The sequence below is a fragment of the Loxodonta africana genome, chromosome 14, assembly GCF_030014295.1.
Source record: "Loxodonta africana isolate mLoxAfr1 chromosome 14, mLoxAfr1.hap2, whole genome shotgun sequence".
In the NCBI taxonomy this organism is placed as follows: Eukaryota; Metazoa; Chordata; class Mammalia; order Proboscidea; family Elephantidae; genus Loxodonta; species Loxodonta africana.
The window spans coordinates 31,061,087-31,087,445 of NC_087355.1; the positions used below are offsets into that span (position 1 = coordinate 31,061,087).

Here is a 26,359-nt window from a genome sequence, read left to right on the forward strand (position 1 = left end):
TTTTATAAACGGGACATTTATACAAACTGACCAAATGCCAGGCTAAAGAAGTATAACAAATTTAAATAATCGGCATCACTTTCTGAGATCACAATACAATTAGGCCAGAAATGAATAATAAAAAATGACCATTCATTTGGAAATTTAAAATATATTTGTAGAAATAAATTACTAAAAAAAAAAAAAAAAAAATTTCTATATAACATAGGGTCAAAGAATAAATCATAATGGAATTTAAAAAATAGCATGAAAATTACAGAAAAATATATAAATTAGCAAAGCTATTCCATGCATTATAATAATAGCATGATATATACCAATAAACCACTTTAATTCTTATAATTTTAATCAATTTGATACCCTGCAGTTTGCCTGGCTTTAATTCTTTTCTCATTCATGAAAAGAATACTTGATTACACAGTACATAATTATGTATGCTCTACAGTAGTCCCTTGGTATTCTCAGGGGATTGATTCCAGGACCCCCTGGGATACCAAGGTCCCTTACATAAAATGGCGTAGTGTTTGCATATAACCTATGCATATCCTCCCACATACTTTAAATTATCTCTAGATTACTTATAATACCTAATCATAGATGCTATGTAAATAGTTGTTATACTGTATTGTTTAGGGAATAGTGACAAGACTCGAGGTGAACAATGCTCAGACAACCAGCGCAGGAATGAGACTGAGGACTGTGAGATGGCAGGCGGCTACGGCAGGGGGTGCCTCCACATCATTGCATTCACATGGATTCAGCATAGTGCTCAGAGTGTGGCAAATGCAAGTTTTGCTTTTTTTTTTTTTTTTACTTTTTTTTTTCCTTGAATATTTTCGATATGCAGTTGGTTGAATCTGTGGATGCAGAACCCACAGATACGGAGGGCCAACTATATATTGAAACATGATTGATATTTTTTCATTATAATTAAATTCTGGTCTATTTCACTATACATTTTTTTGGAATCCTCCTTGACTGGGCTATCCAAAGGTATAATTTATTTAAGTTAGTTGATGTCTTAAAATTTTCCATTTTGAGAGTATACACTTATGATTCTCTGATCCTAATGTACATATCCTTAAAAAAAAACTGTTGAGCAATCATATATACGCATTTTAAAGTAATCCTGATTTCTGAATAAGTTCAATTTTCTCTATATTCATAAGCTGGCTACAAAATTTGGCAGGAATCATTTGAAAAGCGAAGGAGGAACAAAGGTAACAATCAGAACCCTAAATCATGTATTTAGAGATATACATATATGTGTTGTTAGGTGCCATTGCATTGGTTCAGACTCACAGCTACCCTATATACAACAGAATGAAACGCTGCCCAGTCCTGCGCCATCCTCACAACTGTTGCTGTGTTTAAGTCCATTGCTGCAGCCACGGTGTCAATCCATCTCGTCAAGGGTCTTCCTCTCTTTCACTGACCCTCTACTTTATCAAGCATCATGTCCTTCTCCAGGGACTGGTCCCTCTCAATAACATGCCAAAAGTGTGTGGGACAAAGTCTCACCATCCTTGATTCTAAGGAGCATTCTGGCTGTACTTCTAAGACAGATTTGTTCATTCTTCTGACGGTCTATGTTATATTCAATATTCTTCACCAACATTGTAATTGAAAGGCATCGATTTTTCTCTGGTCTTTCTTATTCATTGTCCAGCATTTGCAGGCATAAGAGGCGAAGAAAAATACCATGGCATGGGCCAGGTGCATCTTAGTCCTGAAAGTGATATCTTTACTCTTCAACACTTTAAAGAGGTCTTTTGCAGCGTATCTGCCCAACGCAATATGTCATTTGATTTCTTGACTGTTGCTTCCATGGGCACGGACTGTGGATTCAAGTAAAATGAAATCCTTGATAACGTCTTTTCTCAGTTTATCATGATGTTGCTTATGGGTCCAGTTGTGAGGATTTGTTTTGTTTTCTTTATGTTGAGGTGTAATCCATATCGAAGGTTGTAGTCTTTGATCTTCATCAGTAAGTGCTTCAAGTCCTCTTCACTCTCTGCAAGCAAAGTTGTGTCATCTGCACATGGCAGGTTGTTAATGAGTCTTCCTGCAACCCTGATGCTGTGCTCTTCTTCATATAGTCCAGCTTTTCGGATTATTTGCTCAGCGTACAGACTACATATGGTGAAAGGACACAACCCTCACACACACCTATTCTGATTTTAAATCACGCACTATTCCCTTGCTCCGTTCGAACGACTGCCTCTTGGTTTATGTACAGGTTCTGCATGGGCACAATTAACTGTTCTAGAATTCCCATTCTTCCTAATGTTATCCATAATTTGTTATGATCCACACAGTTGAATACCTTTGTATTGTCGATAAAACACACGTAAACATCTTTCTGTTATTCTCTGCTTTCAGCCATGATCCATATGACATCAGTAATGATATCCCTTATTACATACCCTCTTCTGGATCTGGCTTGAATTTCTGGTGGTTCCCTGTCAATGTACTGTTATAACTATTTTTGAATTATCTTCAGGAAAATTTTACTTGTGTGTGATATTAATGATATTGTTCAACAATTTCTTCATTCCATTAGATCACCTTTCTTTGGAATGGGCACAAATATGGATTTTTTTCCAGTCGGTTGGCCAGGTAGCTGTTTTCCAAATATCTTTGCATAGAGAGTGAGCACTTCCAGCATTTCATCCGTTTGCTGAAACATCTCAATTGGTATTCTGTCAATTCTTGAAACCTTGTTTTTCCCCCAATGCCTTCAGTGCAGCTTGGACTAATTCCTTTAATACCATCAGTTCTTGATTATATGCTACCTCCGAAATGGTTGAATGTATTATAAAGTATAATAATGAAATGTGTAAAGACCTGGAGTCAGAAAACTAAAAGGGAAGAATACACTTGGTATTTCTCAAGCTGAAAGAACTGATGATAAAATTCAAGCCTCGCGTTGCAATACTGAAGGAGTCTATGGGCAAAACACAGAATGATGAAGGAAGCATCAAAACAAGATGGAAGGAATACCCAGAGTCACTGTACACATATGTAGCTGGATTTAAAAATTTGTATTGGAACACATACCACTATGTTTCCCACTCTAAAGTGCTACCTCTGTGAGTGTTCAACCCAAATGCTTAAGCTGGACTGAAAATATGAAGGCCTGACATGTATTTCAAATAAATGAATCCAAATATGTTGTCTAAAGATCAGACAGATTTCAAAAACGGTAGGCCTGGTATGCCTGATAGCATATCCTGGTAGCAAATCTTTGACAAAGGTCAAGAAAGAATGAGAGCAGGCAGTACTAGGGCATGGATACTGACTCTTGGCTGCCAGCGATAGAAATTAATTCAAACTAGCTTATGAAGAAAGAGAGAGAAAATGAATTTTTAACGATACATGGGTGCCTTAAGAAACCCCAGAGCAGAAATATGGCCAGACTTCAAGAATGGCTGGGCCCAGAAACTGAGAAGCATCAGAGTCACAGGCAGTGATCTCTCTCTTGTGATTGTTACCTCTCTTCTTGCTGCATGTTTGTGTAATTCTTCTCTTTCTTTGATCCAGCTTTCCCTGTTCTCCAGTCTGCCCAAAGCCTTGGAATTTGATTTATAGCCCCAGACGTTTAAAGAGAACTACTTATCTTTTAGTCCCAATTCCAGGGGATGGAACTTGGATTGGTTCCAGCTTGGTTCAGGTGTCTACTCGTGCAATCATGGGGCCAGGTAGAAAAGCACATGCTATCTAAACTGTCTGCCCCCGGACCAACTGCTTGGGTGACTAGGGGCAACTAAAGGTGCTGTTGTGAGCTGAACGGCAAAAGGTACTTGGTAGAAGCAAGTAACGTGTTAAATATGAACTATGTGCATTCTCATGGGGTCCTCACACCTCCCTGTGCAGGGAGGCAAGGTGTTAAGTTGCATGGGCCAGGCTGAGGGCACTAACTGGGCCTCAGGTAGGGGACACGATTCCATTCAGGAGGGTGGGCTTCCACAAATAGCAGGAGAGTATACAGCAGAGAGATGTGTGGCCAGCACTGACCCAGGCAGCTGATGGGTTGTGTTTAAACAGAAGCTGCCAATTATTTCTTTACATCTGGCCAGGACAGAGAGACTCTTCTGACAGAACAGCTAAGCCTCTTCTCTTCTCCCTGGAGGCTTTACTAAATATCTTGAATATTTGTTTCCTATCGTAAACATTCTGCTTGTCCTCAACATACATAACTAAATAAATACTATTTATGTTATCTTTAATACAGAGATCTTAAAAAGTAAAACTTCGTACGACAAAAGGATTTTCCTCATAGCTCAGGTAAAGCAAAATTATCCACCCATTTGCTCAGTTTATGAATCCTAACACAATCCTTTATTTCTCCCTCATCTCTTTCTTCCTTATTTAATCCATTGTCTGAAGTATCTTTTGAATCTGTCCTCTCTGCTCCAACAGTAATCACAGTCTTAATTCAAGATCTCATTATCTCTTTTCTGAATTTTCATCATCGCCTCCTAACTGATGTTCCTGACCGCAAATCTCTAATTATTTTATACTGGTTTCAACAATTTCCATTTTAAAGCAAAATCCTCTTCTTGCCACATCCCTGCTTATAAGTCTCCATTAGTCCCTCACAGCCTATAGTGCAGGTCCCGAGCACACCTGTACATCAGAACTACCTGAATGCCTGCCCTTCATCCCAGATTTTCTGAATCAGAATCTCCTAGAATGGGACCTAGAAATCTGTCTTTTAAAAGAACTACCACTTGATTCTGAGGTAACCAGCCCAGCATCAATCTTTGGATCTGAGTTGTGGGACCACTGCACTGTAGTATCAAGTCTGTACTTCTTCAACAGAGCTCAAGTCAACGCACAATCCAGTTCCAACCTATCTCTTTCTAGTCTCATCTCCTGCTACTTGCCCTTGCCAGCCTTTCTCACAACCACCATCCCCATCCACACTACTGGGCATCTATACAGCCTCCTCCTTCTCCCTTCCCCTACTTGAGGAACTTCTACTCATTCTTTAAGAATCAGTTCAAATGTCACCTCCTCTGTGAAGCCTTCCTTGACTGTCTCAAGCATTTTTTAATTCTTGATTCTAGAGTTTAAGAGGCAGTCTAGTGTAGTGGTTGAGAGCACAGACTCTGTAACTAGTCTGCCAATGCTTGAATCCAGGCTTTGTGAATTACCAATGAGTAAGTGAGTGACATATGGTCTCAGACAAATTACTCAACCTCTGTGCCCTTAAGTTGCCTTATTTGTAAAATGGAAATAATAATAATATGTGCCCAATATAATCACTGTGAGGGTTAGTAAGTTAATGCATTTGCCTGGAACCCAGCAAAGAGTCATTAAGTATTAGCTTCCTGTTTCGAAGCTATGAGCCTACCCATTATATTACACTGTGAACCAGCCTACTATATTAAGCTAGTCAGGTTAAGAATTCTCCTTCTTGAGAGTTTTGGAATAAACCTCAAAAAAGTAATTTTAACAATATAACTTCATTTTACTTCTCAAAAAGTGACTTAAGATAAGCTTCTTCTTCTTGTGTGCCGGCGAGTCGACTCATAGTGACCCTATATGACAGAGTGGAACTGCCCCATAGGGTTTCCTAGGTTGTTATCTTTACAGGAGCAGACTGTTAGGTCTTCCTCCAGCTGGGCGATTGAGTAGGTTTAAACCTCCAATCTCTTGGTTAGCAGCCGAGCACTGAACCGTTGCACCACCATGGCTCCTTTGTATGAACTCAATAAATCTATTTGAGAAAAAAAGTCATTTATGTGGGAAGGATTTAGATTGTCTTTTTTTTTTTTTGATTGTTTTTTGAAGTTGTTCACTAGGGAGGCAGAAACTATTTTGAAATCTTGTGTATCTACTTGAATCTGAAAGAAGACAGCAAATAATGAACCTACCTTTACGCCATTATTTTAAAAATATATAAAGAACTGAAAAATCTTGAAAGAAATCACACAGAATAAAATTTGTGTTACTTACAAAACCAAAATTCTAGCCAAAAATAAAATCTGAAGAAGTCTTACAGGTTTTCAAAATAGCTAGACACAGTATAAAGATTTTTTATTAAATCTGCATTTTCTCTAATTACTAAATATGGTTACACAAGGTGAGAGGTAAACAGGGAAGTTAAATTTATGCTTAGGTGTAAGAAGACCATCTTCTGTAATATATTATTATTAGAGGCATTACTATCTATTTTTCTTATATTGCTTCTGAAACATCAGCTATTAAGAGTAGAAACAATATACAGTGATATTTGGTAACAAGATTCAGCTCTTCTGCAAAACACATTTCTCCTCGAACCCATTTATTCATTCAATAAATATTTACTGAACTCCTGCTATGATACGTGCTTGGATACACCAATGAACAAAAGACATAGTCTCATGAGATGGCATTCCTAAAATGCTTATAACATGAACGACCTCTATATTCCCACAAGTTCAGCACACTCTGCATACCTTACGCACTGCCAAAAGGAGTACATGGGTCCGCCTCCAAATTATCACCATTACAGACTCCTGAAGATAAAACCTGCCTTGCTTCCATATCATCAGACCTCCAAATCATGTGTTTTTAACCTAGCTTCATGGATCTCTAAAGGTTAATGGCTCTGTTGGGGGAATCTGTGAGCTCTCTAATACTGCATGCAAAATATATGTACATACACGTATAAATTTTTCTGGTTGTCCAATGTGGTTTCACTGTATTCTCAAATGGGCCCACGACCCTGAAGTGTAAAGAATTATTGCCCTAGGTTTAGGAAATCTCCTGAGAGTTCCGTCCTACTGAAAAAGCTGCTGCCATAGACCAACATGGAGAGCACCTGGTAAATTCCTCATCTGACATTTTATAGTACAATGATCGATAATTTTATCATCAGTGAGTTAAGTTTTGCTCATCTAAATTCTGTCCTCTAATGTTTTGAGTACCAACAATCTAGTCAGTCTGTTATACAAAGACTTTTTCCAGAAAAACTGTTTACAGAACTTGGGTTCCAGCAACTCTTGCAATATAATCCTTGCATAGTACTGAACCACAGAAAAATAACTCCTTAATTTGTGGTTAGAATAACCACTGCAGAACAACGTACAGTGGGTGGCATGAAATTATTACAATTATAAAGTAACCAGGCAAATAATACACTGTGTCTATAAGAGATAAAATGATATAAATCCAAAAATATACCTTCCTATAAATAAAGTCTGTGGTCATTTAATGAGATACTCTGATTAACATTGCAGTGACAAGGGCTACTCTTAGCATGTTTTATAAAGGAATAACTAAAGCTATTTCACAGCAGACTCAGTGGCACCACATATATTGTTTAGGCTAAGAAATGAGGTGAACTGCACTGAAGAGCAACTTTGGAAAAATGCTGTCTTTAATGCAAACAAACAATGGACTTTCCTTTAGAAACCATGATAAGGGAGAGGAGGGCAGCAGGATTAGTACTACTAAATCAGCATGCCTGCAATTTGGGAAACCACTGAATAAGAGCAATCAGTGTGTCTAAATGCATGCTTGTTGACAGCTATAATCAGATCATTTCCCCTAAAATTAAAATCGTAGATTTTAGAGTTAGGAAGGCTCTTACAGAAGGACCAGACTACAGGACTGTGGCCCAAAGAAGGTACGTGACTTGCTCAAGTTCATACAAACAGAAGAGAAGGAAATTGAGTCTCCTGACTACCTTATCATACTACCTTTCTTATACCAGGCAAGTTTTTTTCATTTTTTAAATTGAAATATAATTCACGAACCATACAGAGGAAATTAATGACTTTTAAAGTATTCACTAAAAAGGGTTGTGCATCCATCACCACAATCAATTTTAGAACATTTTCATTATCCTAGAAAAGAAACCTCACACCTCTTAGCTGTCACCCCCTTATTCCCCTTTCCTGCTCCAGTCCTGGACAACCACTAATCTACTTTCTGTCTCTATAGATTTGCCTATTTGGAACATTTCATACAAATGGATTCATACAGTACATGATCCTTTGTAACTGGCTTCTTTTGCCTAACATAATGTTTTCACGTTTCATTCATGTCACGGCATGGACCAGAACTTCAGTTTTTTTTATTGCCAAACATTCCATTGTATGGATATACCATATTGTATTTATCCACTCATTGATTGATGAAGATTTGGGTTATTTCCACTTTTTGACTACTCGAAATAATGTTGTACAAACATTCATATACAAGTTTTTGTGTTGACATATGTTTTTATTTCTCTTGGGGAGATACGTAAGAGTGGAACTGGTGACTCACATGGTAGTTCCATGCTTAACTAAGAAATTGCCAGACAATTTTCCAAAGTGATTGCACCATTTTAAATTCCTACCTACTAGAAAGTTTCTGCTTTTAAAATTGTAACAATTAATTAGATCATGAACACCAACTGTTTATTTCCTGCTAATACGTAACAGAAGGAAAATAAAAAAACTTAAGTATTGATAAATACATTTTTAAAAAAGCACACACTATCAGTACAAGAAATTCAGATGTAAAGTTCAGAACACAAAAAGATAACTTTAAATTACTATTTTAAAAAAGTGTAATACTACAGTAAATATTCCCTGTATTACTTAAACTATATGAAAATACTACACATGGGTTACAGAAATATGTCAAACCTTTTAAAATACTAGTCTTAAACATGAATTAAAAAATTAAATTTGTTCAAAAACTAAATTAGAATCTATCACAAGATGATATCTACATATGTTCAGTCATAAAATGAGGAAGAAAAAAGATCTTTAAGATGGGAAATTGGCAGATATTCAACAGGGAAAAGTAAATGCAGTATACTGGTTTGGAACAAAAAATGAAAGCCAGCTCCTACAACCATACAGTAAAGATAATAAAGAGCTATTGTCCAAATGAATTTACAGTAATGAACTTGGGAACAACATTATCTTTATAAACGATACAGCTAACTGTATATTCTGGAAAACAAATGGCTTTGCTTCTCTTTATTGGATATGCTTCCTATATAGGAAGGCTGGGGCAAGTTAGTGTCTGTGACTAATAAGTGCAAAGCAGAAATTAAAGATAAATCTGGCTAAGCATCACTAACTCCCAATGGTGTTTATGCTAAAGAGAGAGTCCAGAACTTTAGGAACAGCAGTGGGTAGACAAGTGGCCAATGAGAAAGTATGATGAGGGTCAGAAAAAGAAGGTGAGGAACCTCAGAAGATACAGGGTGGTACACAGTAATCTGAACTTTATCACATTTCGGCACCAGCCATTTCATCCTTTCTGGTCAGTAGTGGTTACAATCTTCCACAATTACCTTTATTTTCATCATTACACTCTCTTGACCACAGTGGCTATCAAACTTTTTTAAAGATAGCCCGAAGTAGGAAATACAGTTTACATAATAACCCAGCGTCCTCATAAGGAGATGTCTTTATACACACACATATTACGCACAACTGAAACAAGTTCTCCCAAAACAATAATTAGTCTCACTATATAAAATGCATTCTAATATTTCCTATCCTACTTTTCTTAAAAAACAAACTGAGCATGGCCCACTACATTGTAACATGCAGTTCATCAAACTCATAACTCAAAAAAGCAATGATAGTATAACTATGATGACCTTTGCATAAAAAACCCACCCAGTGCCGTCAAGTCAATTCCGACTCATAGCGACTCTAGGACAGAGTAGAACTGCCCCTTGGAGTTTCCAAGGAGCACCTGGTGGATTTGAACTGCCGACCCTTTGGTTAGCAGCTGTAGCACTTAACCACTACGTCACCATGGTTTCCAAACTTTGCATATGGGAAGGCAATGGCAACTACACCACAAGTGTCATCTGGCCAATACTGATTTAAAGAAAGAGAAGTTAAAATGCAAAGAAACGTGTGTCGTATGAGCAATAAAATATGACAATAAGACCTCAAAAAATATTAGCAATTTTTGTTATGGGGGGCAGTAGGAGTTCTGATTTATTCCAAAATCAATTTCAAACAGTTTAAAATAAATTAAGCCTGAAATATCAAACTAAAAATACTAGAAGGAAACATAGGCCACCGTTTCCAAGGAGGTAGGGAAGGTCTTTCTAAATATGAACCCAAACTAGAAGCTATAAAAGAAAAACAGATAAAATCAATTACCTAATAGTAGAAAAATTTTGTATAGCGAAGTTTACTGACAACAAAGTGGAGAAAAAGAGTTATAACAGTTATGACAAAGGGTATAAAAGGAAAGAGATAAAAAAAAAAAAAAGGCCAACGAGCAAACAAAAGAAGCCAGTGAAAAGTCATTTAAGAATTAAGCAAATAGCAAAACATTCACCGTTAGTCTTAGAAGTGAGAATGGTGAGACTTCTGCTTGTTTACTTTGGATAGGTCATCAGGAAAGATCAATTGCTAGAAAAGCATGTCATGTTTGGTCAGCAAAAGCAAGGGAAACCCTCCATGAGATGGACTGACTCAACAGACACAATGATGGACTCAAATATACCAACAATCATGAAGATGGCACAGGACTGGGCAATGTTTCATTTTATTATACGCAGGGTCGTCGTGACTTGAAGCACATTCAATAGGCAACTAACAACAACGACAATAATTAATAACGGTTTTTAATTATTTCACATAAGATTTACATAAATTATTTTACAAAATCTTTTATAAAAGATTCATAAAAAGTTGTTAAAATGAAAAAAGTGATAGAGATATGCTTTATTTGATAACCATGAAATTTAAATATTCTAAAAGAAGTAGAAAAATAAGGATCTGTCCTAAGTGGAAAGACTGTCCAGGATTTCATCCTCACTATGCAGTGTGGAAAGGGATGAGCCTAGGAGTCAGAAGCTAGGCTCCAATTCAAACTCTACCACATACTAGTTTACGGACTTTTCCTATGTTTCATAACTTCTCTAGGCCTCAATCTCCTTGCCTTAAAAAAAAAAAAAAAAGGATAATGACATCTAATTCAAAAGGATTACTATATCTTTTCCTTTGTTTCTCTACAAAATTCAATGTAATTTATCTCAAATATGAAAAGAAAGAGATACAAGAGTAAACTATGGTTATGTATTTGAGGACTGAACAAGGAATTTGGATTATGACCTTAGCTTCAACCAATCTTCACCCCACCTCCCATCCCTGCAAAACCAAAACAAAATAAATAAATAAATATGCAGTTTCCAAGAACTGTGACATAGTTTTATTTTCCAGAAAATGAAATCAGTGGACAACCACTCTTAAGAAATGAGCATAGAACAAACTCATTTAACATGAGTTAAAACACAATAATTGGAACAGAAAAAGGCAAAAACTCATTGCTTTAATTATGCATTATGTTTATTTTAGAAAGTAAAAAAATACTATCAGAAATTTCCTGAAACATACATCTTAGTAGTCATTCAGTCACTAATTACTGTTTTGTATTTTGTTTGAAGATAGGAAGGGACATAAGCTATACCTTCAATATTCAGCAGTCTAAAATTGCAAATAATTTCCACTTTGAAAAACACAAAATTTCAAGAAAACTTTACCTACATTCATGTTGGATAACATTCATTTGAAATGCTTGTAATCTGTGTGTCTTTATTCTTTGAGAGGCAGAAATGGAGAATGAGAATGAGGCCTTTGGAACGAGATCCATCGGGGTTAGAATTCCAGTTCTGCCACTTAACAGGTGTTGGCAGTCAGACAAAGTAGCAGACCCCACTAGCTAGGTAACACAAGACTTATTTCCAGGAGGTGGAACCGACATGGTGCTATCGGCAGAAGCAGTTCACTGTCCCTTCACAGCAAAGACCAGAAAAACTAAGTAAAACAGAGACAAACGTCAATCCCGAACCCTAAGTGTCAAATGAAGAGATAAAGAACCCAACCAAGCACCGAATGGAATAAAAAACTGACAGAGAACAAGGAGTGAGGAGGGATACGGAGTAGAGGCCGCCTATCAGCTAATGCAGCATGGATTTGCAATCTTGGACTCCTGTCAGAGATTGGCAGACAGGGAGTACAGGAAAGCAGCTTCACGGAGCTGCCAGCAGGAGACAGGGCACTCAGTGGACCTGCCCTGCTGCACCATAGCTGAGCAACTGGCCCCGACCATTGGACAATGAGGTGAAAAGTGCCCACAGATGAGCAAACAACAAAGAACGCACAGCCCACCTGTTCAGACAACCAAACAGAACAAAAAAGCAGGACAAAACAAACCTATAATCAATAAATGAATGAAGAAAATGACTACTGAATGTCCCAAAGACACCAGACAATATCAAAACATATTTAAAAAAGAAAAAAAAGGGCAGGATAGTTCCAGTAGGCATAGAAAATAAAACACCAGATAACCTTCTAGTAGAAGAAAAGGCACTGCAACTACCTGATAAAAGGGAATCCAAAATTCTAATATTCAGAGCTATCCAAGATTTGAAGCAAAAAGCAGATAAAAATGAGGAAGAAATAGACAAATTCATGGAAAAGGCAGAAAAAATCATGGAAAATACATAAAACAATGGAAGAATTCAGGAAAATAATACAGGAACTAAATGTAAAAATAAATTCACAACTAGAAATCATAGAAAAAAACAACAATTAAATCCAAAAGATAAACAACAAGATTTCAGAAATGGACAGTGCCACAGAAGGTCTGAGGAGCAGGTCTGAAACAGTGGAAGACAGGATCAGTGAAACTGAAGACAAATACTTGGATACCACTCTGAGGAAAAAATCAGAAAGAATGAAAAAAATGAAGAAACCTTGAGAATTATATGGGATACAATCAAAAGCAAAAATGTGTGAGTGATCAGAGTTCCAGAACAGGGGAGAAAATGGAAAACACAGAGAGGATCATTGAAGAATTGCTGACAAACTTCCCTAATATCATGAAAGATGAAAAGCCAACCATTCAAGAAGCTCAATGAACCCCATATAGAATAGACTCCAAAAGAAAATCACCAAGGCTTATCATAATTATGCTAAAACCAAAGACAAAGAATCCTGAGAGCAGTTTGAAAAAAAAGAAAAGTCACATACAAAGGGGAAACAGTAAGACTAAGCTCTGATTACTCAGCAGAAACCATGCAGGCAAGAAGGCAATGGAATGACATATATAAAACCTTGAAAGAAAATAATTGCCAACCAAGAATAATACATCCTGTGAAAGTCTCATTCAAGTATGATGGTGAAATTAGGACATTTCCAGAGACATACGAGCTGTCACACAGACATAAGCACACCTATGTTCATTACAGCATTACTTACAACAGCAAAAAGATGGAAACAACCAAAGTGCACATCAACAGATGAATGGATAAACATACTACCGTATATACACACATGTAATACTATGCAACGATAAAGAACAACGATCAATCTGCAAAACATCTCACAACACAAATGAATCTGGAGGGCATTATGCTGAGTGAAAAAAGTCAATCACAAAAGGACAAATATACCATAAAAATTTATGAAAAGGTTTACACACAAAAAGAAACAATCTTTGATGGTTATGGGGGGGGGTGGAGTGGAAAAACACCAAATAGACAATAGATAAGTGGGGTGGGGGTGGGGTTATTCCCAGTCCCCTTCTCATCTGCTAACCAAAAGGTCAGCAGTTTGAATCCACCAGGCCCTCCTATGGGCAGTTCTACTCTGTCTACAGGGTCATAATGAATTGGAATAGACTCGATGGCAACAGGTTTGGTGTTTTCGTCTTCCCTGCAGCACTCCATACTGAAAAAGTTAAATGCGTGTTTTCAGAGTCTTCTCAGCAGCTAGGGAGTGGCAATGTTACACAGGTTTGACCAATGAACTATAAGCTGAAGTCTGTGAGAGGTTTCTAAAAATGCTTTTATTTTCCTGATAAAAGGGACAAAGATGCTGATCCCACCCTCTCCAATCTCTTCCTCTCTGGAACACAGATATGTGGCCCGTAAAATCAGTAACCTATTACACCCATGCTGTTAAGCTGCTGAAGCTACTCCAGAAGCCACCAACATCTAGAATTCTTATACAAGAAAAATTAACTGTATATGCTTAAGCCACAGTAATCATGTTTTCTGTTATTTGCAACAGACATACTTCTATGTGATTTGCAAAGTTACTTAAATTCTCTCAGGTTCATTCTCCTCACCTACGAAGCAGGTATGATGACAGTAAGATATGTATGTAAAGCACACACCTGGCACTTAGAAAAGGTTCGAAAAGGTCAGCTGTTATGATGATGATCTTATTTAATTCTTACGCCAACCATTTGGGGGTGACTACTATTATTTCACCCATTTTAAAGACAAGAAAATTGAAGTTAAGTAACTTGCCCAAGATTACACAAGTAATAAGTAGTACAGCCAGAACTGAAACTGAGGAATTCTGATTCCAGGACCAATGAGCATAACTACTATGATGCTTAGAAAAGTGACTAAATGCAGTAAGAGCTAGCAACTAATAATTGTTGGCTTTAATTACTACAATAATGTAAACGAACAACTATGAAGACAAAAACAGGTATCTCATCATTTTCAATTTTGGAAAATAGTAAATTCTGTAACTTCACTTTAATTTTATTTTTCTTCTTAAAAGTGAAATGGTTCTCATTTCTTCACTGAAATAGGAATGCTTGATCTTCATCTAAGACAATTTTGTTTCTTAATAACACCCAAAGGAAAACTCAGAACATTATATCTCAATCAATAATTGCAACACCCTGTTATGTTAGCTAAATGATTTTGTGAGTCCTGTCTATCAAAAAAGTAAGCAATGAATATTGATGATGAACCCACAATCTGCAAGGCACTATGCCAAACCTTTAAAAATTACTTTCTTTGAGATATACCATATACTTCTTTTCTTAAAGTGACTCAAGATTCTTTTGGAGGGAGAATTTTATGACAGTCCTAAAAATTAGGAAGTTGCTGCTATAGCCATCAACCATCATCACCATCACCACCACCGTTACTAACATCTGTAGAGCTTATATCACAACTAGCCTATGCTAAGCTTTACTCTTGGAACATTTTCCTTCAAACTTCACATGTTTTCTTCAGTGAACTACATGAGACAAAGAACTTAAAAAATTCAAGCTGAAGGCACAGTATTTGAAAAACAAGGTAAATTCAGAACTAAAGTTTCTAAATAAATTACATTCAGGAAACAGGCCAAAATATTCACAATTGCAATCAGGAAAAGATTCTGAAATAGATTTTCAGATTTAAAGTTTATGTTTAGCTGTTAACTTTCGAAATTGGCATATGTCCTCCTCAAAAGCAAAAACCAAACCTGGTGCCGTGGGGTCGATCCCGACACACAGTGACCCTATAGGACAGACTAGCACTGCCCCACTGGGTTCCCACAGCTGTAACCGTTACTGAAGCAGACTGCCACATCTCTCTCCTGCAGAGCGGCTGGGGGGTTCAAATGCCAAACTTTCAGTTAGCAGCCCAGTGCTTTAACCACTGTGCCATCAGGGCTCTCGATATATCCTTCTAGATAAAAAAAATAAATAAATGAAACAAACATCAAAACAAAATGGATGGTGAGTAAAATAGACGTTTCAAGGAAAGGTTAACTCAAATGAAACTGCTGAGTCTCAAAATGCATACATTCACAGAAATGTATTTTGGAACCCAAATAATTTCAAATCATATATTCTATACTGGAAGAGGTATAGCTGTCTTCATCACAGAGCAGAACAAACAGCTGATAATCCCATTTTCAAAAAAGTACTGTATATAAAAGAAAATGCTTTCAAGGAAAATATATCAAGGAAAGGCTCATTTGCTTAATAAATTCAAACATGACACAGGCAATGGCATAAAATCCACATGAACATAATAATATGCTCAATCAGTACTAATTAAGGATCTAATTATATCTATTTAGTATCTAATTTGCATTTTAAAAAGGAACACAAAGTATTCTAATTTAGGTCCAAAATTAAGGTTCTGAATTAAAACTTTTAAAGAAACCTAACTGTAGTATATTAAAGAAAAAAAAAATTCTTAAAAATTAGAACAAGCTAAGAACAAAGCATCATATTTTCAAGTAGAGGACTCTGTTGAACCTGAATGATTCCTAATTTACAAAAAAAAAAAAAAAAAAAGGAATACATATAAACAGAGACACTGGCTGCCATTTACAGGCACATAAAGTTTTTCAATTACTATCATGCCATGGTCTTGAAAAGAGGGGATTCTCCAAAGCAATCCCTTTTGAACAATTCTGCTGGTTAAATTAGCCAAGGCTTTAAATTCCAGGATAAATGAGCTTTTATTATACATACTGATGGAGGATTAAAACCAAAGTTTCCTACCCTCTATTTCGATGTTTTTCCTAATATTTGCCTCATTCAACTTGCTTGAGCATGCCCAAAACAACTGTATCTCCTCCTTACCATTTCTATCCTCTAAAATTTTATAAAACACTTCCTAGAGGAATGTAGAAAAAGAATGAGGAAGTAAGAGAACCAAAAAACTGAAGAGATGTGACAATTTCAGAGAAAAGAATAGTCAACAGTGTTAAATACTACAAAAAAACTTGAGCAAAAACTGTCGTGCAGGTGACAAATGTAAGATGGAAATTTCAATTAATCTAAGAATGAGGCCAGACTCAGGTGGGCTGAACTGAGGAATAAATGGAAATTTAGGAGAACAAGGGCAATTTTGTGGGACAGACAGGAACAGAAAAATAGTTTAAAGGGGAAACAAGGTAAAACGTTTATCTAAATTTTATCAAATTCAGGATAGATGCTACAAAGAAAATTTATGTTAAAGAATAGGAAATCCAGGGAGTAATTATGTTGAATCTTATGAAATTTCAGATATTCAACTATTTTTGACTTACAAAAACAGCAATTATATATGGTTCAAACTAATGCATGAACTTGACTTCAATAAAGGAGATGAGGTTATCTGTTAAGGAGGCAGAAGAGAGGAAAAAGATGCTTAAGAGTAAAAAAAAGGCAAAGTAATAAGTATAGAACTGAATGAATGAATTTTGAGAGCTCTTGTTGAAGGCAGATAAAAGTTCATGGTTTGAAAACACCCAGAGGTGCCTTGGAAGAAAGGCCTGGTGGTCTGCTTCCAAAAGGTCACAGCCAGAGGCAGGGCCAAGATAGTGGAGTAGTCAGATACTTCCTGTGGTCCCTATTACAACAAAGGCCCCCAAAAATAACTGAATCCATTATATATGACAATTCAGGAGCCCTGAACATCAAAGACAAAGCTGAGGAATTGGACTGAGTGGCAGGGGGAGGGACAGATAGTTTAAAAGCAGCAAGGAGTCACCAAACCTGACCTGGCCAGCATTGGAACCCTGTAGGCTGGATCAGCTAACGTGCAAGCAGTGAGGCAAGCAGAGGTACTTGGGATGCGTTTTCCGCATCAGGAGGGACCAAGCAGTGGAGAAACAGCTCAAACCTCCAGAACCAGCGAGAAACGGTGCACAGTTGGTGAAAAATAAGTATAAGCATCTAGGCTACCGCGCAGATTAAAAAAAAAAAAAAAACCCTTTTAGAAAGCGGAAACCCTAGTGGTGTAGTAGTAAAGAGCTATGGCTGCTAACCAAAAAGCTGGCAGTTTAAATCTACCAGGCACTCCTTGGAAACCCGATGAGGCAGTTCTACTCTATCTTATAGGGTCACTATGAGTCAGAATCAACCCAAAGGCAATGAGTTTTTTTTTTTAATTTGGGAAGTACCTCTCTGCCATTTACCCGCCCCACCCCCACTCTGCTACCAGTCATGGTCTAGCTTCGGTGATTGCTGCACCCCTGGGCCAGAAATAGGACCTGTTGCGTGTTCTGAGCCATTCTCCCAGCTTTGGAGAGGGAACAAATTAACCAACAGGTAAAACTAATCTGCCAGCTCCCCTAAGCCGGAAACTCAGGGCAGGCACAGCCCTTTGCATAATCACAGGCATAAGGGGTCGACGGACTCTGAATGCCTTTCACCCTTGCATAGACCTGTGTGGGCCCACTTCAACACCGTAGTCCCTCATTAGCATTGTACAACAGGGTATACACTTGAAGCCTATTTCAAACCGTATCAGCTATAAGGGGAGTGGCGCATTTGTGACATTTGACACTGCCCTGACCATTAACCAGGGTCCTCACCTACCCACATCAGGGGCCTGAGGATTGGAGGTTCCACCCACTCCACCAAGCCACCTGTGACAGGGGTCCAAGAATAAGTGGTGCCTCCCAGTCCTTCCAGCCAGCAGCACTATGTACCCAAAGTCTGGCTACAAAACCCACCCACCTACGTACTCTAGGGAACAGGAACACACCTTCCACCCAGGCACTCAGGGGCAGCCATCAGCCCCCTACCTTGCTCAGTGCATAACCCTACTGCAGACAGATACCTGGGCCTACTCCAATCACGCCTAGCAGCCCTCCATACTAGGTCTGTAAGTGAGAGCCTGCACCACACTCAGTGACTGACAACCTGGCCACCTGAGCTGAATCCACACAGAAAAGTAAATGGACTCCTGGGCTCACATACCTAGTAACAGCTCTAGCCACCTGGAGACAGGATGTGAGAGCTACAAAGATGCCAATAGTCAAACTAGTTCACACAACCAGCCTGTTTGGGCATATCAAAACAAAACAAGAAGCTAGGACACACGAAGCAAATGTAAAATAAATATAATAACTTATTGATGGCTCAGAGACAACAGTCAATATCAAAATCACATAAAGAGGCAGGCCATGATGGCTTCAGCAAGTCACCAAACAAAGAATCAAGAAACCTTCCAGAGGAAGAGAAATTCTTGGAATTACTGGGGGTAGGATTCAAAAGATTAATACACAGAACTCTTGAAGAGATCATGAAGGAGGTCAGAAAAACACAGAACAAGCCAAGGAACACACAGACAAAGCAACAGAGGAACTTCAGGTTATTCAAGAGCATAATGAAAAACTTAACAGGCTGCAAGAATTCAAAGACATACAGCAAACAGAAATACAAAACATTAACAATAAAATTTCAGAATCAGACAACTCAATAGAAAGTGATAGGAGCAGAATTGAGGCAATGGAAGTCAGAATTAGTGCGTCTGAAAATAAAGCACTTGACACCAACTTATTTGAGGAAAACTCAGATAAAAAAAACTTAAAAAAAAATGAAGAAATCCTAAGAATTATGTGGGATCCTATAAAAAGGAATAACCTACAAGTGACTGCAGTACCAGAACGGGGGTGGGGGAATAACAGAAAATATAGAGAATATTGCTGAAGATTCGTTGGCAGAAAACTTCCCTGACACCGTGAAAGACGAGACGATGTCTACCCAAGATGCTAGTCCATCCCCACACGAGGTAGGTTTCAAAAGGAAGTCACCAAGACATATTATAATCAAACCTGCTAAAACCAAAGATAAAGAGAGAACTTTAAGAGTGGCTCGGGATAGATGAAAAGTCACCTACAAAGGAGAGTCAATAAGACTAAGCTCAGAATACTCAGCAGAAACCATGCAGGCAAGACGGCAATGGGATAACACACATGAAGCCTTGAAGGAAAAAAATTGCGAGGCAAGAATTACATATCCAGCAAAACTGTCTCCCAAATATGATGGCAATATTACAGCATTTTCAGATAAACACAAGTTGAGGAAATTTGTAAAAGCCAAACCAAAATTACAAGGGAGTCCTCTGGTTAGAAAACCAATAACATCAGATTAACAACCCAAGACTAGAACACAGGACAGAACAACCAGATAACAACCCAGACAGGAAAGTCACAAAAATAAATCAAAGCTAAAATACTGAAAATAGGGATACAGAGACTTCAATATGCAAAAGATGACAACATTAAAACAAAAAAGAATGACTAAATAATGTCGTCATAGATCTTTCATATGGAGACGGTGATAAAGTGATATAAAGAAATAAACGATTGGTTTAAACTTAGAAAAGTAGGGGTAAATATTAAGGTAACCACAAAAGAAACTAACAATCTTACACATCAAGATAAAAAACAAGAAAAGCATAAAAACAAATGACTCACCACAGAAAATTACGTGGAATAAAGAAACTGTCAACAACAACAACAAAAAAACATCAAAATGACAAGACTAAATTCATACCTATCAATAATTATGCTGAATGAAATGGACAAAATGCACCAATAAAGAGACAGAGTGGCAGGATGGATTAAAAAACACAATTTGTCTATATGCTGCCTACAAGAAACACACCTTAGACTAAAGACAGAAACAAACTCAAAGGATGGAAAAAAATTTATCAAACAAACAATCAAAAAAGAGCAGGAGTGGCAATACTAATCTCTGACAAAACAGACATTAAAGCAGAATCTACCACAAAGAATAAGGACATTATATAATGATTAAAGGGTCAGCACACCAGGTAGACATAACCATAATAAATATTTACGCACACAACAACATGGCTCTAAAATACATAAAAAGAACTCTAACAGCACTGAAAACAGAAACAGACAGTTCCACAATAATAGCAGGAGACTTCAATGCACCACTTTCGGTGAAGGACAGAACATCCAGAAAGAAGCTCAATAAAGACATGGAAGGTCTAAATGCCACAATCAACCAACTTGATCTCTTCGACATATACAGAATACTCCGCCCAACAGTAGCCAAGTATACTCTCCTTTCCAATGCACACGGAACATTCTCCAGAATAGACCACATGTTAGGCCACAAAACAAGCCTTAACAGAATCTAAAACATCAAAATATTACAAATACAAAGCATCTTTTCTGACCACAAAGCCATAAAATTGGAAAGCAATAACAGAAAAAGCAAAGAAAAAAAAAATCTAATACATGGAAACTAAACAACTCCTTGCTCAAAAACTACTGTGTTGCAGTGCTCAGAGGTCAATTTATACCCAATAAATGCACACATCCAAAAAGAAGAAAGGGCCAAAATCAAAACAATAACCCTACAATTCAAACAAGTAGAAAGAGAGCAGCAAAAGAAAGCCCACAGGCACAAGAAAGGAAATAATAAAAATTAGAGCAGAAATAAATGAAATAGAGAATAGAAAAACAATTGAAACAGTTAAGTCCAAAAGTTGGTTCTTTCAAAAGGTCAACAAAAGTGATAAACCACTGGCCAAAGAGACAAATGAAAAACATGAGAGGAAGCAAATAACCCAAATAAGAAATGAGATAGGAAATACCGTGACAGACTCAACTGAAATTAAAAGATCATAACAGAATGCTATGAAAATTGTACTCCAACAAATTTGAAAACCTAGAGGAAATGGACAAATTTCTAGAAACACACTACCTACCTAAACTAACACAAACAGAGGTAGAACAACTAAATAAACCTATAACAAAAGAAGAGATTGAAAAGGTAGTTAAAAAACTCCCAACAAAAAAAGCCCTGGCCCCGATGGCTTCACTGGAGAATTCCAGCAAACTTTCAGAGAACAGTTAACACCACCACTACTAAAGGTATTTCTGTGCATAGAAAAGGATGGAGTACTCCCAAACTCATTCTATGAAGCCAGCATAACACTGATACCAAAACCAGATAAAGACACCACAAAAAAAATAAATAAATAAAATTACAGACCAATATCCCTCATGAACACAGATGCAAAAATCCTCAACAAAATTCAAGCCAATAGAATTCAACAACATACCAAAAAAATTATTCATCATGACCAAGCGGGGTTTATACCAGACGTGCAGGAATGGTTCAAGATTAGAAGAGCAATCAATGTAATCCATCAATAAAACAAAAGACAAGAACCACATGATCTTATCAACTGATGCAGAAAAGGTATTTGACAAAGTCCAACACTCATTCATGAGAAAAACTCTCAGCAAAATAGGAATACGAGGGAAATTCCTCAACATAATAAAGGGCATTTATACAAAGCCAACAGCCAGTATCATCCTAAACGGAGACATTCTGAAAGCATTCCCCTTAAGAACAGGAACCAGACAAGGATGCCCCTTTATCACCACTCTTAGTCAACATTGTGCTGAAGGTCCTAGCCAGAGCAATTAGGCTAGAAAAAGAAATAAAGGGCATCCAAATCGGTAAGGAAGAAGTAAAAGCATCCCTATTTGCAGATGATACGATCTCATATGCTGAAAACCCCAAAGAATCCACAATAAAGCTACTGGAAGTAATAAAAGATTTCAGCAAATTATCAGAATACAAAATAAACATACAAAAATCACACTACCTGATTTTAGAACCTATTACACCACCATTGTAGTCAAAACAGCCTGGTGCTAGTACAACAACAGAAACATAGACCAATGGAACAGAATTGAGAATCCAGATGTAAATTCATCCACTTATGAGCAGCTGATATTTGACAAAGGCCCTAAAACAGTTAAATGAGGAAAAGACAGTCTCTTTAACAAATGGTGCTGGCATCACTGGATATTCATCTGCAAAAAAATGAAACAAGACCCATACCTCACACCATGCACAAAAACTAACTCAAAATGGATCAAAGACCTATATATAAAATCTAAAATGATAAAGACCATGGAAGAAAAAATAGGTACAATGCTAGGAGCATTGGCATAAAGAGAATACAAAACTTAGCTAAGAATGTACAAACAGCAGAAAAGAAACTGGGAGCTCCTAACTGGGAGTCACTGCAGAAGAATAACTAGGAGCTCCTAAAAATCAAACACTTAAGCTCACCCAAAGACTTCACCAAAAGAATAAAAAGACAACCTACAGACTAGGAAAAAAAAATTGGCTATGTCATATCCAATCAGGGTCTAATCTCTAAAATCTACGAGATACAGCAAGACTTCAACCACAAAAAGACAAAATAATTAAAAAATGGGCAAAGGATATGAACAGGCGCTTCACCTAAGAAGACACACAGGCAGCTAACAGATACATGAGGAAATGCTCACGATCATTAGCCTTTAGAAAAATACAAATCAAAACTACAATGAGGTACTATCTCACCCCAACAAGGCTACCAGTAACCCAAAAAACATAAAATAATAAATGTTGGAGAGGTTGTGGAGAGACTGGAACATTTATACACTGCTGGTGGGACTGTAAAATGGTACAACCACTTTGGAAATCGATTTGGTGCTTCCTTAAAAGGCTAGAAATAGAAGTACCATATAATCCAGCAATCCACTCCCTGGAATATATCCTTGAGAAATAAGAGCCCTCACACGAATAGATACATTCACACCTGTGTTCACTGCAGCACTGTTCACAAAAGCAAAAGGATGGAAACAACCTAGGAGCACATCAATGGAAGAATGGATAAACAATTTATGATATTTTCACACAATGGAATACTATGCAACAATAAAGAACAACGATGAATCCGAGAAACATTTCATAACATGGATGTAGCTGGAAGGCATTATGCTGAGCGAAATTAGTCACAAAAGGACGAATATTGTATGCCACTGTTACAAGAGCTCAAGAAAAGGCTTCAACACAAAAGAAAACATTTTTTGATAATTACGAGGGTGGGGAGGGAGCAAGGGGGAAATTCACTAACTAGATAAGAATTATCTTAGGTGAAGGGAAGGACAACACACAATACAGGGGAAGTCAGCACAACTGGACTAAACCAAAAGCTAAGAAGTTTCCTGAACACAACCAAACACTTTGAAGGACAGTGTAGCAGGGGTGGGAGCCTGGGGACCATGGTTTCAGTGGACATCTAGGTCAACTGGCATGATAAAGTTTATTAAGAAAAGGCTCTGCATCCCACTTGAGTGAGTGGCATCTGGGGTCTTAAAAGCTAGCGAGCAGCCATCTAACATGCATCAATTGGTCTGAACCCACCTGGACAAAGGAGAATGGAGAACTTTAAAGATACAAGGAAAATATTAGCCCAAGAGACAAAAGAGGCCACATAAACCATAGCCTCCATCAGCCTAAGACCAGAAGAACCAGATGGTGCTGGGCTACCACCAGTGACCACCCTGACAGGGAACACGACAGTCCCTGATGGAGCAGGAGACAAGTGGGGTGCAGAACTCAAATTCATGTAAAAAGACCAGACTTAATGGTCTGACTGAGACTGGAGGAACTCCAGAAGACATGGCCTCCGGACTGTCTGTTAACTCAGAACTGAAACCCAACTCTTCAGACAACAGACTGGAATATAAGACATAAAATGATAATACTCGTGACGACTGTGCTTCTTAGTTCAAGTAGACACACGAGACTAAATTGACAGTTCCTGTCCGGAGGCGAAATGAGAAGGCAGGGATTGGAGCTAGTTGAATGGACGTGGGAAATCCAGGGTGGAAAGGAGGAATGTGCGGTCGGTCACATTATAGGGATGGCAACTAGGGTCACATAACAATGTATATATACATTTTTGTATGAGAAGTTAATATGAGCTGTAAACTTTCACCTGAAGCACAACTAGAAAAAGAAAAAACTCACAACCATGAAAACTCAATGGAACACAGTTCTTACAATGCAACACACAGGGTTGCCATGAGTTGAAACTGACTCAAGTACAACTGGTTATAGTGAATATACCTGGCAAGGTTATAACACTTCTCCAAAAGGTTCCCATCTGGCATTTTACATTAGAAATACAACTATTCTGCTCTAATAGGACGCGTGAACATGAACACTGTTAGTATTTCTTCAATTTAGTCACTCTCACTTTATGTGATACAAATACAAAAAACCACACTGATGCTGCTGCCTTTGTGTTTGGTTGGTTTTTTTCCCGATGAGGGCAGAAGATACACAAACTTTGTATGAAGTTGTAATTCCCAGGTCTCTGTTATTCTGCAGCCTAACTTCTAGTCACCTAAACTAGAAACCTCAAGCATCAGTGACCAAATCCTATCATTCTTTTCTTTGAACAATTTTTTCTAGCTTTGCTTTCCCATCTGGTCCTGCCCTAATCAACTCTGGCCTGGATTACTGCAATAGTTCCATAACTGGTCTTGCTGTGTATACTCCATCGCACCATCACTACTATTAGCAGTGTCCAAAAATGCCAATCCCAAAATACCACTTCTCTCTCTACTGTTATAACTTCTCAGTCTGAAATTTACAATTTGCTATGATACTTGCCTGTCCAGCAAAGCAAGCATTTATTTCACTACTCCCTAAATGTACAGCCACCGGACCCTTGGCCACTGTGGTGGTTTTGAAATATTTACACAAATTTTTTGACACCTCTCTCTATAAAGGGTAGAGTCTAATCCCCCTTCGCTTGAGTGTGTGCTGGGCTTAGTGACTAGCTCCTAAGGAAAAGAATATGGTAGCTGTGACGATGTGTGACCAGGTCATAAAAGGTACCACGACTTCTCTTTGCTCTCTCTCTCTCAGATCACTTGTTCTGGGGGAAGCTAACTGCCATATAACGAGCAGCTCAGTGGGGAAGTCCATGTGATGAGGAACTGAGGCCTTCGGCCAACAACCAGCACTAACTTGCCAGGCAGGTGAGTGAGCCACCTTGGAAGTGAATCCTCCAACCCCAGCCAAGCCTTCAGATGACTGAAGCCCTGATCGAGAGCTCTATTACTGTACTGTGTACCTTTCATCCTAAAGATACCATATGGTTCTTCTCAACTGTATTCAGTACCTCTATAAGTAAGGTATTCAATAAATATTTGCTGAGAAAATTAATAAATCACCAACCACACACACACAGTAACACACAGACCCACAATGCAAAACCAGCAGATGTACCTGAATAGTATAAAGTGGTGGGTAACATGAGCTTAGAGCCACACTTCCACAGGTCTGCTTACTTACTAACTGTCGATCACAGGTAAGTTACTTAAAATTCCTGCTAGTTTTAGTTTCTTCAGTGTTTTTTAATGAGGAGTCTAATAGTGTCTACCTCAGAGCAAAAAATTAGAAAAAAATAATGCATGTAAATCTCCTTAACAAAGTACCTAGCATAGAGAAAGTTCTCAACAAATGTTAACTATTATTGTTCTTAAAAATTATTACAAAATGCGTACTAAAATTCTAGGTTCCTGAGAGTCTCTAAATTTTTTTTTTTTATCAGTGGCAATCTAAATTAATACAAAATTCTACAAACTAAAATAGAACTCAGACCTTCTATTAAGATAGCTTGTAATTTTTCTAAAACCCACTCTTAAGTCAATATAACTACAGTCTGAACCAATTGCAGGAGTGTAGCCTTGACTTTTTCTCCTCTTCATCCTATCAGGAAATTAACTTCAAAGCTTTGCTAGGAGCACTTAATTGCTTGCATTCCTTAACAAGCAGCCACATAGTAGTTTCCAGATTCACTTTTGACCTTTACAGTCCTAGGAAGGAATATAAGGCAAAATCATAAATACAAATGTAGACAATTTCTGGGCTGACATAGCTGCTCATATGTGAATATGCTACACAAAGCTAACCGATTTTTCACATCAATCAGAATAGACTTCAATAGAACAAATCAATTTAGTAGAACTTTGGAATG

The 26,359-nt window shown here is 37.6% G+C and overlaps 1 protein-coding gene and 1 long non-coding RNA gene across 3 annotated transcripts in view; both read right to left on the bottom strand.

Moving 5' to 3' along the window:
• The window catches only part of TPD52 (tumor protein D52), a 242,260-nt gene that overhangs the window by 58,915 nt on the left and 156,986 nt on the right, over positions 1-26,359 (bottom strand). The gene's annotated exons all lie outside the window — the stretch shown is intronic.
• The window catches only part of LOC135227618 (uncharacterized), a 45,872-nt gene that overhangs the window by 13,109 nt on the left and 6,404 nt on the right, over positions 1-26,359 (bottom strand). Inside the window, exon 2 of the long non-coding RNA XR_010317786.1 lies at positions 1-26,198. This exon is cut by the window's left edge and continues 13,109 nt beyond it. This is a non-coding gene — a long non-coding RNA (uncharacterized LOC135227618). The remainder of the gene's footprint in view (positions 26,199-26,359) is intronic.